The sequence below is a fragment of the Pan troglodytes genome, chromosome 5 (assembly GCF_028858775.2).
Source record: "Pan troglodytes isolate AG18354 chromosome 5, NHGRI_mPanTro3-v2.0_pri, whole genome shotgun sequence".
NCBI classification, from domain to species: Eukaryota; Metazoa; Chordata; class Mammalia; order Primates; family Hominidae; genus Pan; species Pan troglodytes.
This window is the reverse complement of record NC_072403.2, coordinates 163840955-163857500: the sequence shown is the minus strand read 5'-3', so window position 1 is coordinate 163857500 and position 16546 is coordinate 163840955. Positions and strand designations below refer to the sequence as shown.

Here is a 16546-nt window from a genome sequence, read left to right as displayed (position 1 = left end):
AGAGGAGTAATATCCTGTGCCCACTGTAATATTTCCTAAGTCACAGTTTTGGTTTATGGGATATTAATATCTTACTTATGCATATGTCTATCTCTCATGACACTTTATGTTACAAACAGGTCAGCCAGGCAGACGCATAACAATGAAAGGAGCACTAAACCATGGGTCAGGAGACTTGGTTTCCTGTCTGAGCAGTTAACTTAGCTTAGTGATTTGGACAAGAACAATCCAACTGAAAAACAAAAAGGTGCACTAGATGATCTTTAAGTTCTTTCCAGCTCTAAAAACTACCCATTAGCCTGATCACAACCACTGAAACAAACAAAAAAAAGCATATGGAAATTCCTGGAGACTTACAGAATTTTAAAGTAGCAATTCATTCATATAATTACTGCCCCAAAGTTCTGCATTTTATAGGTTCTATCTACGGAAAAAGTCCTTACATCATATCAAGAATCATTTATTTTTGCAAAAGAAAATTATACAAACAAGATAAACCCTTTCTGAAATTTTTGCCTGGCCTTGAGTCACTGCCAGCATTTCTTCTAACATTCAAGGTAAGGTGAGACATGGTCATTCCTGAAAAGGTACATAAAGATACCTCATTTTTCTTCTGATAGGAATCAAAATTATCTCTAAATAAGCAATCAAATAAATTGAGTATTAAAAAATTAATCAAAGTTATGTTGTAAACAGTTGAACATAGCCTGGTATAACTATAAGATCTTTTATGTAAGCCTTATGGTAATCACAAAGCAAAATCCTGTAGCAAATATACAAAAGGCAAAAAGTAAGAATTCAAAGGATACCACTATAGAAAATCGCCTAATCACAAAGGAAGACAGCAAGATAGGAAGAAAGAGATACAGTGAGTAAATGGATTTAAAAAAACAAGACCCTGTTATATGATGTCTAGAAGAGATTCAATGCATGGTTAAGAAAACACAGAGAATGAAGGTGAAGGGACCAAAAAACACATTCTATGAAAATAGAAGCCAAAAGAAAGCAGAGACAGCTATATTTATATCAAATAAAATAGGCTTTAAGTCACAAACTATAAAATAAGACAAAGAAGGCCATTAAATAATGACAAGAGGGTCAATTCATTAAGAGGATGTAACAGTTGAATATATATATGCACCCAACATTGGAGTATCTAAATGAATGAAACAAATATTAATTGATATGAAAGGGAAGATAGACTGTAATACAATAATATTGGGGAAACTCAGTACCCCACTTTCAGCAATGGACAGATTATTCAGACAGAAAATCAATAATGAAAGTTCAAACTTAAACTATACTTTAGCACAGATGGACTTAACAGATACATACAGAATATTTCATCCAACAGCAACAGAACACACATTCTTCTCAAATACACATGGAACATTTCCCACTGAATGTTAGATAAAACAGTATAGATCATGGCCGTGCACGGTGGCTCACGCCTGTAATCCCAGAACTTTGGGAGGCTAAGGTGGGCAGATCATTTGAAGTCAGGAGTTTGAGACCAGCCTGACCAAAATGGTGAAACCCCATCTCCACTAAAAAATACAAAAAGTTAGCCAGGCATGGCGGTGTGCTCCTGTATTCCCAGCTGCTCGGGAGGCTGAGGTATGAGAATAGCTTGAACCCAGGAGGCGGAGGTTGCAGTCAACCAAGATTGAGCCAGTGCACTCCAGCCTGGGCAACACAGTGAGACTCTGTCTCAAAAAAAAAAAAAGAGAAAAACAGTATAGTTCATATGTTAGGACACAAAATAAGTCTTAATAAATTTAAGGGGGGAGGAGCCAAGATGGCCGAATAGGAACAGCTCTAGTCCACAGCTCCCAGCGTGAGCGACGCAGAAGACGGTGATTTCTGCATTTCCATCTGAGGTACCGGGTTCATCTCACTAGGGAGTGCCAGACAGTGGGCGCAGGCCAGTGGGTGCGCGCACCGTGCGCGAGCCGAAGCAGGGCGAGGCATTGCCTCACCTGGGAAGCGCAAGGGGTCAGGGAGTTCCCTTTCCGAGTCAAAGAAAGGGGTGACGGACGCACCTGGAAAACTCGGGTCACTCCCACCCGAATATTGCGCGTTTCAGACCGGCTTAAAAAACGGCGCACCACGAGACTATATCCCACACCTGGCTCGGAGGGTCCTACGCCCTCGGAATCTCGCTGAGTGCTAGCACAGCAGTCTGAGATCAAACTGCAAGGCGGCAGCGAGGCTGGGGGAGGGGCGCCCGCCATTGCCCAGGCTTGCTTAGGTAAACAAAGCAGCCAGGAAGCTCGAACTGGGTGGAGCCCACCACAGCTCCAGGAGGCCTGCCTGCCTCTGTAGGCTCCACCTCTGGGGGCAGGGCACAGACAAACAAAAAGACAGCAGTAACCTCTGCAGACTTAAATGTCCCTGTCTGACAGCTTTGAAGAGAGCAGTGGTTCTCCCAGCACGCAGCTGGAGATCTGAGAACGGGCAGACTGCCTCCTCAAGTGGGTCCCTAACCCCTGACCCCCGAGCAGCCTAACTGGGAGGCACCCCCCAGCAGGGGCACACTGACACCTCACACGGCAGGGTATTCCAACAGACCTGCAGCTGAGGGTCCTGTCTGTTAGAAGGAAAACTAACAAACAGAAAGGACATCCACACCGAAAACCCATCTGTACATCACCATCATCAAAGACCAAAAGTAGATAAAACCACAAAGATGGGGAGAAAACAGAACAGAAAAACAGGAAACTCTAAAATGCAGAGCGCCTCTCCTCCTCCAAAGGAACGCAGTTCCTCACCAGCAATGGAACAAAGCTGGATGGAGAATGATTTTGACGAGCTGAGAGAAGAAGGCTTCAGACGATCAAATTACTCTGAGCTACGGGAGGACATTCAAACCAAAGGCAAAGAAGTTGAAAACTTTGAAAAAAATTTAGAAGAATGTATAACTAGAATAACCAATACAGAGAAGTGCTTAAAGGAGCTGATGGAGCTGAAAACCAAGGCTCGAGAACTACGTGAAGAATGCAGAAGCCTCAGGAGCCGATGCGATCAACTGGAAGAAAGGGTATCAGCAATGGAAGATGAAATGAATGAAACGAAGCGAGAAGGGAAGTCTAGAGAAAAAAGAATAAAAAGAAATGAGCAAAGCCTCCAAGAAATATGGGACTATGTGAAAAGACCAAATCTACGTCTGATTGGTGTACCTGAAAGTGATGCGGAGAATGAAACCAAGTTGGAAAACACTCTACAGGATATTATCCAGGAGAACTTCCCCAATCTAGCAAGGCAGGCCAACGTTCAGATTCAGGAAATACAGAGAACGCCACAAAGATACTCCTCGAGAAGAGCAACTCCAAGACACATAATTGTCAGATTCACCAAAGTTGAAATGAAGGAAAAAATGTTAAGGGCAGCCAGACAGAAAGGTCGGGTTACCCTCAAAGGGAAGCCCATCAGACTAACAGCGGATCTCTCGGCAGAAACCCTACAAGCCAGAAGAGAGTGGGGGCCAATATTCAACATTCTTAAAGAAAAGAATTTTCAACCCAGAATTTCATATCCAGCCAAACTAAGCTTCATAAGTGAAGGAGAAATAAAATACTTTACAGACAAGCAAATGCTGACCGATTTTGTCACCACCAGGCCTGCCCTAAAAGAGCTCCTGAAGGAAGCGCTAAATATGGAAAGGAACAACCGGTACCAGCCGCTGCAAAATCATGCCAAAATGTAAAGACCATCAAGACTAGGAAGAAACTGCATCAACTAACGAGCAAAATCACCAGCTAACATCATAATGACAGGATCAAATTCACACATAACAATATTAACTTTAAATGTAAATGGACTAAATTCTCCAATTAAAAGACACAGACTGGCAAGTTGGATAAAGAGTCAAGACCCATCAGTGTGCTGTATTCAGGAAACCCATCTCACGTGCAGAGACACACATAGGCTCAAAATAAAAGGATGGAGGAAGATCTACCAAGCAAATGGAAAACAAAAAAAGGCAGGGGTTGCAATCCTAGTCTCTGATAAAACAGACTTTAAACCAACAAAGATCAAAAGAGACAAAGAAGGCCATTACATAATGGTAAAGGGTTCAATTCAACAAGAGGAGCTAACTATCCTAAATATTTATGCACCCAATACAGGAGCACCCAGATTCATAAAGCAAGTCCTGAGTGACCTACAAAGAGACTTAGACTCCCACACATTAATAATGGGAGACTTTAACACCCCACTGTCAACATTAGACAGATCAACGAGACAGAAAGTCAACAAGGATACCCAGGAATTGAACTCAGCTCTGCACCAAGCGGACCTAATAGACATCTACAGAACTCTCCACCCCAAATCAACAGAATATACATTTTTTTCCGCACCACACCACACCTATTCCAAAATTGACCATATAGTTGGAAGTAAAGCTCTCCTCAGCAAATGTAAAAGAACAGAAATTATAACAAACTATCTCTCAGACCACAGTGCAATCAAACTAGAACTCAGGATTAAGAATCTCACTCAAAGCCGCTCAACTACATGGAAACTGAACAACCTGCTCCTGAATGACTACTGGGTACATAACGAAATGAAGGCAGAAATAAAGATGTTCTTTGAAACCAACGAGAACAAAGACACAACATACCAGAATCTCTGGGACGCATTCAAAGCAGTGTGCAGAGGGAAATTTATAGCACTAAATGCCCACAAGAGAAAGCAGGAAAGATCCAAAATTGACACCCTAACATCACAATTAAAAGAACTAGAAAAGCAAGAGCAAACACATTCAAAAGCTAGCAGAAGGCAAGAAATAACTAAAATCAGAGCAGAACTGAAGGAAATAGAGACACAAAAAACCCTTCAAAAAATTAATGAATCCAGGAGCTGGTTTTTTGAAAGGATCAACAAAATTGATAGACCGCTAGCAAGACTAATAAAGAAAAAAAGAGAGAAGAATCAAATAGACGCAATAAAAAATGATAAAGGGGATATCACCACCGATCCCACAGAAATACAAACTACCATCAGAGAATACTACAAACACCTCTACGCAAATAAACTAGAAAATCTAGAAGAAATGGATACATTCCTCGACACATACACTCTCCCAAGACTAAACCAGGAAGAAGTTGAATCTCTGAATAGACCAATAACAGGAGCTGAAATTGTGGCAATAATCAATAGTTTACCAACCAAAAAGAGTCCAGGACCAGATGGATTCACAGCCGAATTCTACCAGAGGTACAAGGAGGAACTGGTACCATTCCTTCTGAAACTATTCCAATCAATAGAAAAAGAGGGAATCCTCCCTAACTCATTTTATGAGGCCAGCATCATTCTGATACCAAAGCCTGGCAGAGACACAACCAAAAAAGAGAATTTTAGACCAATATCCTTGATGAACATTGATGCAAAAATCCTCAATAAAATACTGGCAAACTGAATCCAGCAGCACATCAAAAAGCTTATCCACCATGATCAAGTGGGCTTCATCCCTGGGATGCAAGGCTGGTTCAACATACGCAAATCAATAAATGTAATCCAGCATATAAACAGAGCCAAAGACAAAAACCACATGATTATCTCAATAGATGCAGAAAAAGCCTTTGACAAAATTCAACAACCCTTCATGCTAAAAACTCTCAATAAATTAGGTATTGATGGGACATATTTCAAAATAATAAGAGCTATCTATGACAAACCCACAGCCAATATCATACTGAATGGGCAAAAACTGGAAGCATTCCCTTTGAAAACTGGCACAAGACAGGGATGCCCTCTCTCACCGCTCCTATTCAACATAGTGTTGGAAGTTCTGGCCAGGGCAATCAGGCAGGAGAAGGAAATAAAGGGTATTCAATTAGGAAAAGAGGAAGTCAAATTGTCCCTGTTTGCAGACGACATGATTGTTTATCTAGAAAACCCCATCGTCTCAGCCCAAAATCTCCTTAAGCTGATAAGCAACTTCAGCAAAGTCTCAGGATACAAAATCAATGTACAAAAATCACAAGCATTCTTATACACCAATAACAGACAGAGAGCCAAATCATGAGTGAACTCCCATTCACAATTGCTTCAAAGAGAATAAAATACCTAGGAATCCAACTTACAAGAGATGTGAAGCACCTCTTCAAGGAGAACTACAAACCACTGCTCAAGGAAATAAAAGAGGATACAAACAAATGGAAGAACATTCCTTGCTCATGGGTAGGAAGAATCAATATCGTGAAAATGGCCATACTGCCCAAGGTAATTTACAGATTCAATGCCATCCCCATCAAGCTACCAATGACTTTCTTCACAGAATTGGAAAAAACTACTTTAAAGTTCATATGGAACCAAAAGAGAGCCCGCATCGCCAAGTCAATCCTAAGCCAAAAGAACAAAGCTGGAGGCATCACACTACCTGACTTCAAACTATACTACAAGGCTACAGTAACCAAAACAGCATGGTACTGGTACCAAAACAGAAATATAGATCAATGGAACAGAACAGAGCCCTCAGAAATAACGCCGCTTACCTACAACTATCTGATCTTTGAAAAACCTGAGAAAAACAAGCAATGGGGAAACGATTCCCTATTTAATAAATGGTGCTGGGAAAACTGGCTAGCCATATGTAGAAAGCTGAAACTGGATCCCTTCCTTACACCTTATACAAAAATCAATTCAAGATGGATTAAAGATTTAAACGTTAGACCTAAAACCATAAAAACCCTAGAAGAAAACCTAGGCATTACCATTCAGGACATAGGCGTGGGCATGGACTTCATGTCCAAAACACCAAAAGCAATGGCAACAAAAGCCAAAATTGACAAATGGGATCTAATTAAACTAAAGAGCTTCTGCACAGCAAAAGAAACTACCATCAGAGTGAATAGGCAACCTACAACATGGGAGAAAATTTTCGCAACCTACTCATCTGACAAAGGGCTAATATCCAGAATCTACAGTGAACTCAAACAAATTTACAAGAAAAAAACAAACAACCCCATCAAAAAGTGGGCGAAGGACATGAACAGGCACTTCTCAAAAGAAGACATTTATGCAGCCAAAAAACACATGAAAAAATGCTCATCATCACTGGCCATCAGAGAAATGCAAATCAAAACCACTATGAGATATCATCTCACACCAGTTAGAATGGCAATCATTCAAAAGTCAGGAAACAACAGGTGCTGGAGAGGATATGGAGAAATAGGAACACTTTTACACTGTTGGTGGGACTGTAAACTAGTTCAACCATTGTGGAAGTCAGTGTGGCGATTCCTCAGGGATCTAGAACTAGAAATACCATTTGACCCAGCCATCCCATTACTGGGTATATACCCAAATGACTATAAATCATGCTGCTATAAAGACACATGCACACGTATGTTTATTGCGGCATTATTCACAATAGCAAAGACTTGGAACCAACCCAAATGTCCAACAATGATAGACTGGATTAAGAAAATGTGGCACATATACACCATGGAATACTATGCAGCCATAAAAAATGATGAGTTCATATCCTTTGTAGGGACATGGATGAAATTGGAAACCATCATTCTCAGTAAACTATCGCAAGAACAAAAAACCAAACACCGCATATTCTCACTCATAGGTGGGAATTGAACAGTGAGATCACATGGACACAGGAAGGGGAATATCATACTCTGGGGACTTTGGTGGGGAGGGGGGAGGGGGAGGGATAGCATTGGGAGATATATCTAGTGCTGGATGACGAGTTAGTGGGTGCAGCGCACCGGCATGGCACATGTATACATATGTAACTAATCTGCACAATGTGCACATGTACCCTAAAACTTAAAGTATAATAAAAAAAATAATTAAAAAAAACACAAACAAACAAACAAAAAAAATAAATTTAAGAACATTGAAATCATATCAAGTATTTTTTCCAACCATAAATAATATGAAACTATAAATCAACAAGAATAATTTTGGAAAATTCACAAATACTTGAAAATAAAACAATATACTCAGAACCAACCAGTGGGTCAAAGAAGAAATAAAAAGGAAAGTTGAAAAATATCTTGAAACAAATGAAAATGGACACACAACATACCAAAATTTGTGGGATGCAGCAAGAGTATTTTCAAGAGGGAAGTTTATAGCAATAAATGTCTTCATCAAAGAAGAAGATCTCAAACAATCTAATGTTATACCACAAATAACTAGAAAAATAAAAATAAACTAAGCCCCAAGTTAGTAGAAGGAAGAAAATAATAAAGATCAGAGGAAAAATAAATAAAATTGAGACTAAAAACACATAACAAAAGATCAATGAAACTATGAATTGGTTTTTAAAAAGATAAACAAAATTGATTAACCTTTAACTAGACTAAGAAAAAAAGTGAGAAGACACAAATAAACTGAATCAGAAATAAAAGAGGAGACATTACAACTGATAGCACAGAAATGCAAAAAATTATAAGAGTACTATGATGAATTACACACCAACAACTTGGATAACTTGGAATAAATGAATAAAGTCTTAGACACATAAACCTAGCAAGTCTGAATCATGAAGAAGTAGAAAGTCTGACCAGACCAATAACTAGAAAGAAGACTGAATCAGCAATAAAAAGTCCTCCATGGAAGAAAAGCCCAGGACCTAATGGGCTTTATTGCTGAACTCTACCAAATATTTAAAGAACCAATACCAATCCTCAAACTCTTCCCAAAAATTGAAGAGGAGGGAGTACTTCCAAACCCATTTTACAAGGCCAGCATTACTGTGATACTAAAGCCAGACAAGGGTATTACAAGAAAATTAAATGTCATGCCAATATCCCTGATGAATATAGATGCAAAAATCCACAATACTAGCAAAATTGATTGTCACGACACATAAAAGAACCATTCACCATGATCAAGTGGGATTTACCCAGGGATGCAACGATGGTTCAACATATGCAAATCTATAAATATGGTACACACATTAACAGAATGAAGGACAAAAACCATACAATCATCTCAATAGAGGAAAAAATGCATTAGACAAATTTCAAAATCCTTTCATATAAAAAACTCTCAACAAATTAAATATAGAAAGAGTGTACCTCAACACAATAAAGGCCATATATGACAAGCCTACAGCTAACATCATACTCAATGGTGAAAATTTGAAAAGTCTTCCCCTAAGATCAATAACAAGACAAGGATGCCCACTCTCACCACTTCTATTCAACATAGTACTGAGAGTTCCTGCCAGAGCAATTATGCAAGAAAAAAAAAAAGGCATGCAAATTGAAAAAGAAGAAGTTAAATTGCCCATGTTTGCTGATGACATGATCTTACACATAGATCATGTAAGTATAGACTCCACACAAAAAACTATTAGAACTAATAAACAAATTCAGTAAAGTTTCAGAAGAGAAAATCAACATACAGAAATCAGTAGTGTTTCTATATACTAACAGCAAACTATCCAAAAAAAGAAATCAAGAAGAAATTTCATTTATAATAGCCATAAAAATAAAACAAAATATTTGGGAATAAATTTAACCAAGGTAGTGAAAGAATTGTATGCTGAAAGCTATAGACATCAATAAAAGAAACTGAAGAAGACACAAATAAATGGAAAGATATATCATACATAGACTGGAAGAATTAATATTGTTAAAAATATCCATATGACACAAATCAATCTACAGATTCAATGCAATGCCTATCAAAATTGCAATGACATTTTTTACAAAAGTGGAAAAACAATCCAAAAATTTGTATGGAATCACAAAAAAACCCTGAATAGCCAAAACAATCTGGAGCTAGAAGAACAAAGCTAGAGGCATAATACTACCTGACTCAAAATATACTACAAAGCTATAGTAATTAAAACAGCATGTATTGACCAATGGAACAGAATAGAGAACCCAGAAATAAATTCATTCATTTAGAGTCAATTAATTTTTGACAAAGCTGCTAAAAGCACACAATGGAGAAAGGACAGTTTCTTTGATAAATGTTTTTAGAGAAACTGGATATCTACACACCGAACAATGAAATTAGACACTTACCTCATGCCATATACAAAAATCAACTCAACCTGGATTAAAGACTTAAATGCTAGACCTGAAACTGTAAAAACTACTAGGAAAAAAAAAAAAAACCAGCTTAAGAAGAACATGGTCCTTATAGGGATTGTTGTGCTGCCTACACTCATGCTTCCTCCAGCTGAACTGACAGTCACAGAGGCTGACCTGCCTTCATCCCTAATAGGTAATGGAGGGCCTTGATTTTCATACCTAGAGGATGAAGGAGTTAGATTAGATCAGTGGCTTGCAAACTGTGTTCCTTGGAGCCCTAGGGTTCCAAGGAGGTTTCTCATGAACATCATAATGAATAAAGAGAGGGTATGCCAAATCAACTTTTATCTGTTTCATAGATGACTATCTGCTTCTGCTTGTGGAAACAAGAGCTTTATTGATGTAAAATACTGTCAAACATTGGATTCATTAGTCTTTAAGGTCCATATGTGATTCACTTACTTGATTCAGTATATTTGTTTGTTTGCAAATAAAAAATTATAATATGGGGAGTTTTTAATAAATATCTATTATATGAAGTAATAAAATAATAGTTTCAATATCATAAATATATAGATTAGATTACTGCTTAAAACAACCAGTCTCTCTTTGGTAAAGAGCAGCTAGCTTTTCTTTAACATTTTTCTTAAATTCAATCCTAAATAGGAGCACCCCAACCTACCTTTGGAGGAAACTTGGATTCACATGCAGCTACAAATCTTCCACAATTATTCGGCAATCCAAAAAAAGTAATTCACATCTACATTTTTAATTTATTAATTTGATTCTACCATCATGAACATTAATAATTGGTTGTATACTTTTTTTTTTTTTGAGATGGAGTCTCACTCCATCACCCAGGCTGGAGTGCAGTGGTGTGATTTTGGCCTACTGCAACCTCCGTCTCCTGGGTTCAAGCAATTCTCCTGCCTCAGGCTCCCAAATAGCTGGGATTACAGGTGGGCACAACTACACCCAGCTAATGTAGAGACGAGGTTATACCATGTTGGTCAGGCTGGTCTCAAACTCCTGATCTCAGGTGATCCACCCGCCTCGGCCTCCCAAAATGCTGGGATTACAGGTGTGAGCCACCATGGCCAGCCAGTTGTTTACTTTTGATAAAGGATAGCCAATGTAGGATTAAAGAGGATTCCAATCGCAGTCCCCAGGTTGGGAGTTTATCCATCAATAAAGCAAATTACGATAACTCATAGTGATAAATATTAAACCCAAGCAACAGGAAAATATTTTATTTTCCAGTGTTTCATTGAGCTTCTGAATCATTCTGGACGCATGTATATTTCCCTGTCTATATTAGTAGTATGTTATTTTCTCACTTTAAAATTATCCCGTTAATTTTTGGATTTATTTGTTATTTTGGAATATTTCTAAAAATTATACTGCAACATTTGTTATTAAAATAAATAAAGACTAGTTGACAATTACTACTTTATCTCAAATTTCTTCTTAATGTGTTATAAGGAAACATAACCAGAATAGTCAGTCCAAGAGTCCTGCACATCAATTAATTTCTATGTGCCAATTTCCTCACTGCACAATGAAAACCTTGCCTCAAACACGCCTCTGAATCTATGGTAAGAAAAAATCTTTCACAAATTCATGTAAATCTCTGGCATCATAAAATGATAAATAACACATCTCACTTGTCATTCAGCTATATTCAGCATGTGAGATCAGAAAAGAAAAAAAAAAAGCTTAGGTGTTTAAGCCAAGTTTTTATTCTCCACAAAGAAATTAGAAATTTATATCTTGTAGAAGTGATGAAATTGCCATTCTCTTTCTTTCAGCTGAAAAAAAACCCAGCGGTGCTCGTATACGATGAAATTTTTAACTAAGATAGTAATTATTTTTAAGACAAAAAAGATATGTAATAGCTAACACTTGTGTGGCACTTTAGATTTATATTTTCCCATGTTACGATTTGTCATCTTCATGACAAACTCATTAAGTAAAATTTATTTATTTGTTTATTTATATATTTATTTTTGAGACAGAGTCTCACTCTGTTGCCCAGGCTGGAATGCAGTGGTGCAATCTCAGCTCACTGCAACCTGTGCCTACTGGGTTCAAGTGATTCTCCTGCCTTCTCCTCCTGAGTAGCTGGGATTACAGGCTTCTGCCATCGCACCTGGCTAATTTTGTAGAGACGAGGTTTCACCTTGTTGGCCAGGCTGGTCTTGAACTCCTGACCTCAGGTGATCCGCCCACCTCAGCCTCCCAAAGTGCTGGGATTACGGGCGTAAGCCACCGTGCTTGGACAATAAAATCTATTTATCTCCATTTCATATTTGAAATTAGTGAAGCTCATAAAAGTGACTTTAACAAGGTTGTTCAGCAAGTTTGAGGAGGAGCCAGCATTTGAACACATTTATCTTTGGAAGAGTTCCTCTTTCTACCAAACTCAGCAAGAAGGCCACATTCTTGAGTAATAATATATGTCTTGGATGTCAGGTGTCTGAGTAATACTCTGAGTTGGACTAAACCCGGGAGTGGTTGGTTAAAGCTCTAGACTCCCATTCTGATCATTCAATATTTGAGCCATCTTGCAACCCAGTCTCCACTTGCCGTTGAGATTTTTATTTGCCGCTTCCCATGCAAATGTTCTCTTTATACTGTGAGGACATTGAGGGAAGGGACTACAATCTTATTCATATTTGCTTTATTCCCAAGGGTTTGCATATAAGAAGCCCTACACAAATAACTATTTAAATGAATTGAATCAATTCATTAATTAGTGCAAAAAAATACTTCTTGAACACCTACCTACCTTGTGACTTGTTTCATGCAAGATCGGTAAACAAGACACAGAGACCCCCCCACCCCCGCCACCATCATGGAGTTTATGGACCATATGTAAAGACAGACATTGAATGACTAATAATAATGGTGATAAGAGCTAAGAGAAGAGCTGTTTGCCATTAAAGCTAGAACATGAATTTTCCAGCACCTTGATTTTGAACTTCGAGCCTCAGGAACTGTCAGGTAACTTCCTGAAGAAGAGACATGTAATCTACAACCTAAAGTTCAAGGGGAAGGAGACAAATGAAGAGGAAAAAGCAATGCAGAGAAACCAGCACATGTACTAGGATAGAAAAGCACATTCCCGAAAGTGCAATTCAAATCCTGCATCTTATAGAACTACCATGATTCAGAACCAAATCTAATAATGATGCTGGGATTTTCAGAGGCAGTAAGTATTATAACAAATTAAAATTGTTAGTTCATGGAGACAAATCATGCACTCTTTTGGATCTTTACAATAGATCTTCAGTGAATTTTTTCAGCCTTGCTATGAAAGTAGGGAGTAGGTCTGTGGTTCTCTTTTAACTGAAACTGAACTTTTTATTTCATAGGTAGAGTTTCAATATCCTAATTGGTAACCAGCCTGGTTAAGAAAGTGGATTGTTGTGAACCCTAATGCTTGAAAACATGTTGTAAAGATTTATTCAGTCACAGCTGGCCTTTGCCATGTGACTGCACATTTAATAGTTAGTTATCATTGTACTTTCAGTTGTAAATTAAGGCTTTATTCAATGGGATTTTTCAAGGAGTTGTTATAGAGGGTATCCTGTGGCCATGTGTGGTATTCCATGTTGTAGAAAATACAATAAATTATATTGATTTATGGCAAGTACTTTATACATATCATTAAAATAAGATGTTCTCACGGGCTATAATTTTATGAATTTAAAGCTTCATTTAAAACTTATGTACATATAAAAATTGCCAGAAAGATACATGTTTTCCTTACATGTAAAGAAATACTGAACAATCACTGAGTAATCCCTATGGGATATTGCCACATACTGAATTGTGTACCCTTAAAACTCATATGTTGAAATCTTACCCCCTGGGCCTCAGAATGTGACTGTATTTGGAAATTGTACCTTAAGTGAGGTGATTAAGATTCAATGAGGTCCTGTGTGTGGGGCCCTAATCCGATATGACTGGTGTCTTCGTAAGAAGAAGAAGAAGCTGTGGATGCACAGAGAAAAGGCCGTGTGGGGACACAGAGAGAAGGCAGCCGTCTGCAAGCCAAGGAGAGAGGCCTCGGGAAAAATCAAACCTGCCAACACCTTAGTCTCAGACTTCAGCCTCCAGAGCTATGAGGCAATTGACTTCCGTTACCTAAGCCACCCAGTCTATGGTATTTTGGGAGGGCAGCCTGTTATGAACTGTGTCCCCACAAAACTTGTATGTTGAAGCCCTAGCCCCTGGTATGACTATATTTGGAAATAGGGCCTTTTTGGAGGTAACTAAGGTTAAATGAGGTCATAAGGGTGGACTCCTAATCCAACAGGGCTTGTGAGAAGAGGAAGAGATACCAAGAGTGCTCGGACGCAGAGGAAAGGCCATGTGAGGACACAGGCAGAAGACGGCTACCCACAAGCCTAGAAGAGAGGCCTCACAGGCCAGGCATGGTGGCTCACGCCTGTAATCCCAGTACTTTAGGAAGCCAAGGTGGGCGGATCACCTGAGGTCAAGAGTTCAAGACCAGCCTGGCCAACATAGAGTGAAACTCCGTCTCTACAAAAAAACACAAAAATTAGCTGGGTATGGTGGCACACACCTGTAGTCCCAGCTACTTGGGAAGTTGAAGCAGGAGAATCACCTGAACCTGGGAGGTGAAGGTTTCAGTGAGCTGAGATAGCGCCACTGCACTCCATCCTGGCCAACAGAGCAAGACTCCGTCTCTCAAAAAAAAAAAGGGAGGGCTCACTAGAAACCAAATATTCCAGCACTTTGATTATGCATGTCCAGCTTCCAGAATTGGGAGAAAATTAATTTCCGTTGTTTAAGTCACCCAGCCTGTGGTATTTCATTATGGCAGCCCTAGAAAACTAATACAGATATATATTTTACAGTCATCAATATACATGTGCAAGTGTGTATGGAGCCATCCACAGTCTGCTGTGTACAGTCAAATTATCTAGATTCCTAGGCAAAAACAGTAGGGAGACTTTTATTATGTCTTTGCATATATGAATTTTTGTTAGATTAAAAATGAGAATGCGTAATTTATATTCATGCAGCCAGACCGTATCTGGATATTAATTACAAAAAAAAACAGAATCGGTTTTATGAAATGGGGTCAATGCATGGGTACCCCTCACATTTTAAAAATTGTTTTGGACATATTCACGACTTGATTATTTCAGCTTTCAAGGAGAATGTATGGAACAGCCTGTGCTTAACCTACCTATAATCGCCAAAGAAGAATATTAAACCTCGACTCCACTGTTTCAAATAAAGCTTTTCTTATGCAGCTGTTATATTCCTGTCACTTACCAAGTTACCTTAAGACGCATTTTGTGAGTTTAATTAAGCCTGACTAATTCTCCAACAGTACAAAGAAAGATGAATTCCTTAAATATTTAATCCATTTATGACTCAAGTGTCATTTTCTGAATGTAGCTGTTAAATTCTTGGAATTAATTACCCTTTGAATTAAAGCTGCTTTTTCAGATGTTCGAGATGTATAGTCATAGTCACAGCTCACAGAATGCGTAAATTCAACATTGCATCTTTTCACCAGGAGAATTTATTCCAAATGCTGCATTCCAACCCTCAACCTGTCCGGCGTATTTATGACCCTGGGACTATGAAACCTGTCACTGTAAGCTTGTTAACAATCAAGCTTGTCTTCATCATAATCTCCATTCTTGGTCTTTCCTCTCCTTCCTCCTGCGTCCAAGTAAGAATGATTTAAAGGTTAGCTGCCCACTATTTGCAAAATCACTATTCCTTTTCATTGAAATTTTTTCTCCTTAAATCACCCCAAGCTTCACCTCCTTCAGAAAAGAAATGGGCTTTTCCCTATTACAATCAGCAGGTAGCACCATCATCAGCCCTTCCCTCCCCTCAGTATCCTTCTGAAACACTAAATGAATCCGTGACTTTATTTATTTATTTATTTATTTATTGAGACAGAGTCTCACTCTATCACCCAGGCTGGAGTGCAGTGGCGCCATCTCAGTTCACTGCCCCCTCCACCTCCCAGGTTCAAGTGATTCTCCTGCCTCCACCTCCCAAGTAGCTGGGCCTACTGGTGCTTGCCACCATACCCAGCTAATTTTTGTATTTTCAATAGAGACAGGGTTTCACCTTGTTGGCCAGGCTGGTCTCGAACTCCTGACCTCAGATGATCTGCCCACCTCAGCCTCGTGACTTTACTTTAATTACACATTTTCTACTTGTTCTCTTCCGCTACACTGAAGGCTATCCAAGACTAGAAGCAATGTTCCTCAAGATGAGACTCCCAAGAATACAATGAGGTCAATCAGGCAACCACATTTATGGGGCTCCTAATATTCCCAGAACTGGGATTCAGTTTCCAGATTCCTGTATGACAAAACTGGAAGATCCGATACATGAGAAGACAGAAAACCACACACACACAGCCACAAAGAGGGCAAAAACACAAGCCCACAGTCACAAACCCTGCATGCTTTGACACTTGTTAGTGTAGTGCTCAGTAATCAACTATGCCAGCACCATGCTAGACACTGAGGTTA

General features: G+C 38.9%; 1 protein-coding gene across 8 annotated transcripts in view; it reads right to left on the bottom strand.

Annotated features, from left to right (window-relative positions):
* The window catches only part of ESR1 (estrogen receptor 1), a 447866-nt gene that overhangs the window by 208253 nt on the left and 223067 nt on the right, over positions 1-16546 (bottom strand). The gene's annotated exons all lie outside the window — the stretch shown is intronic.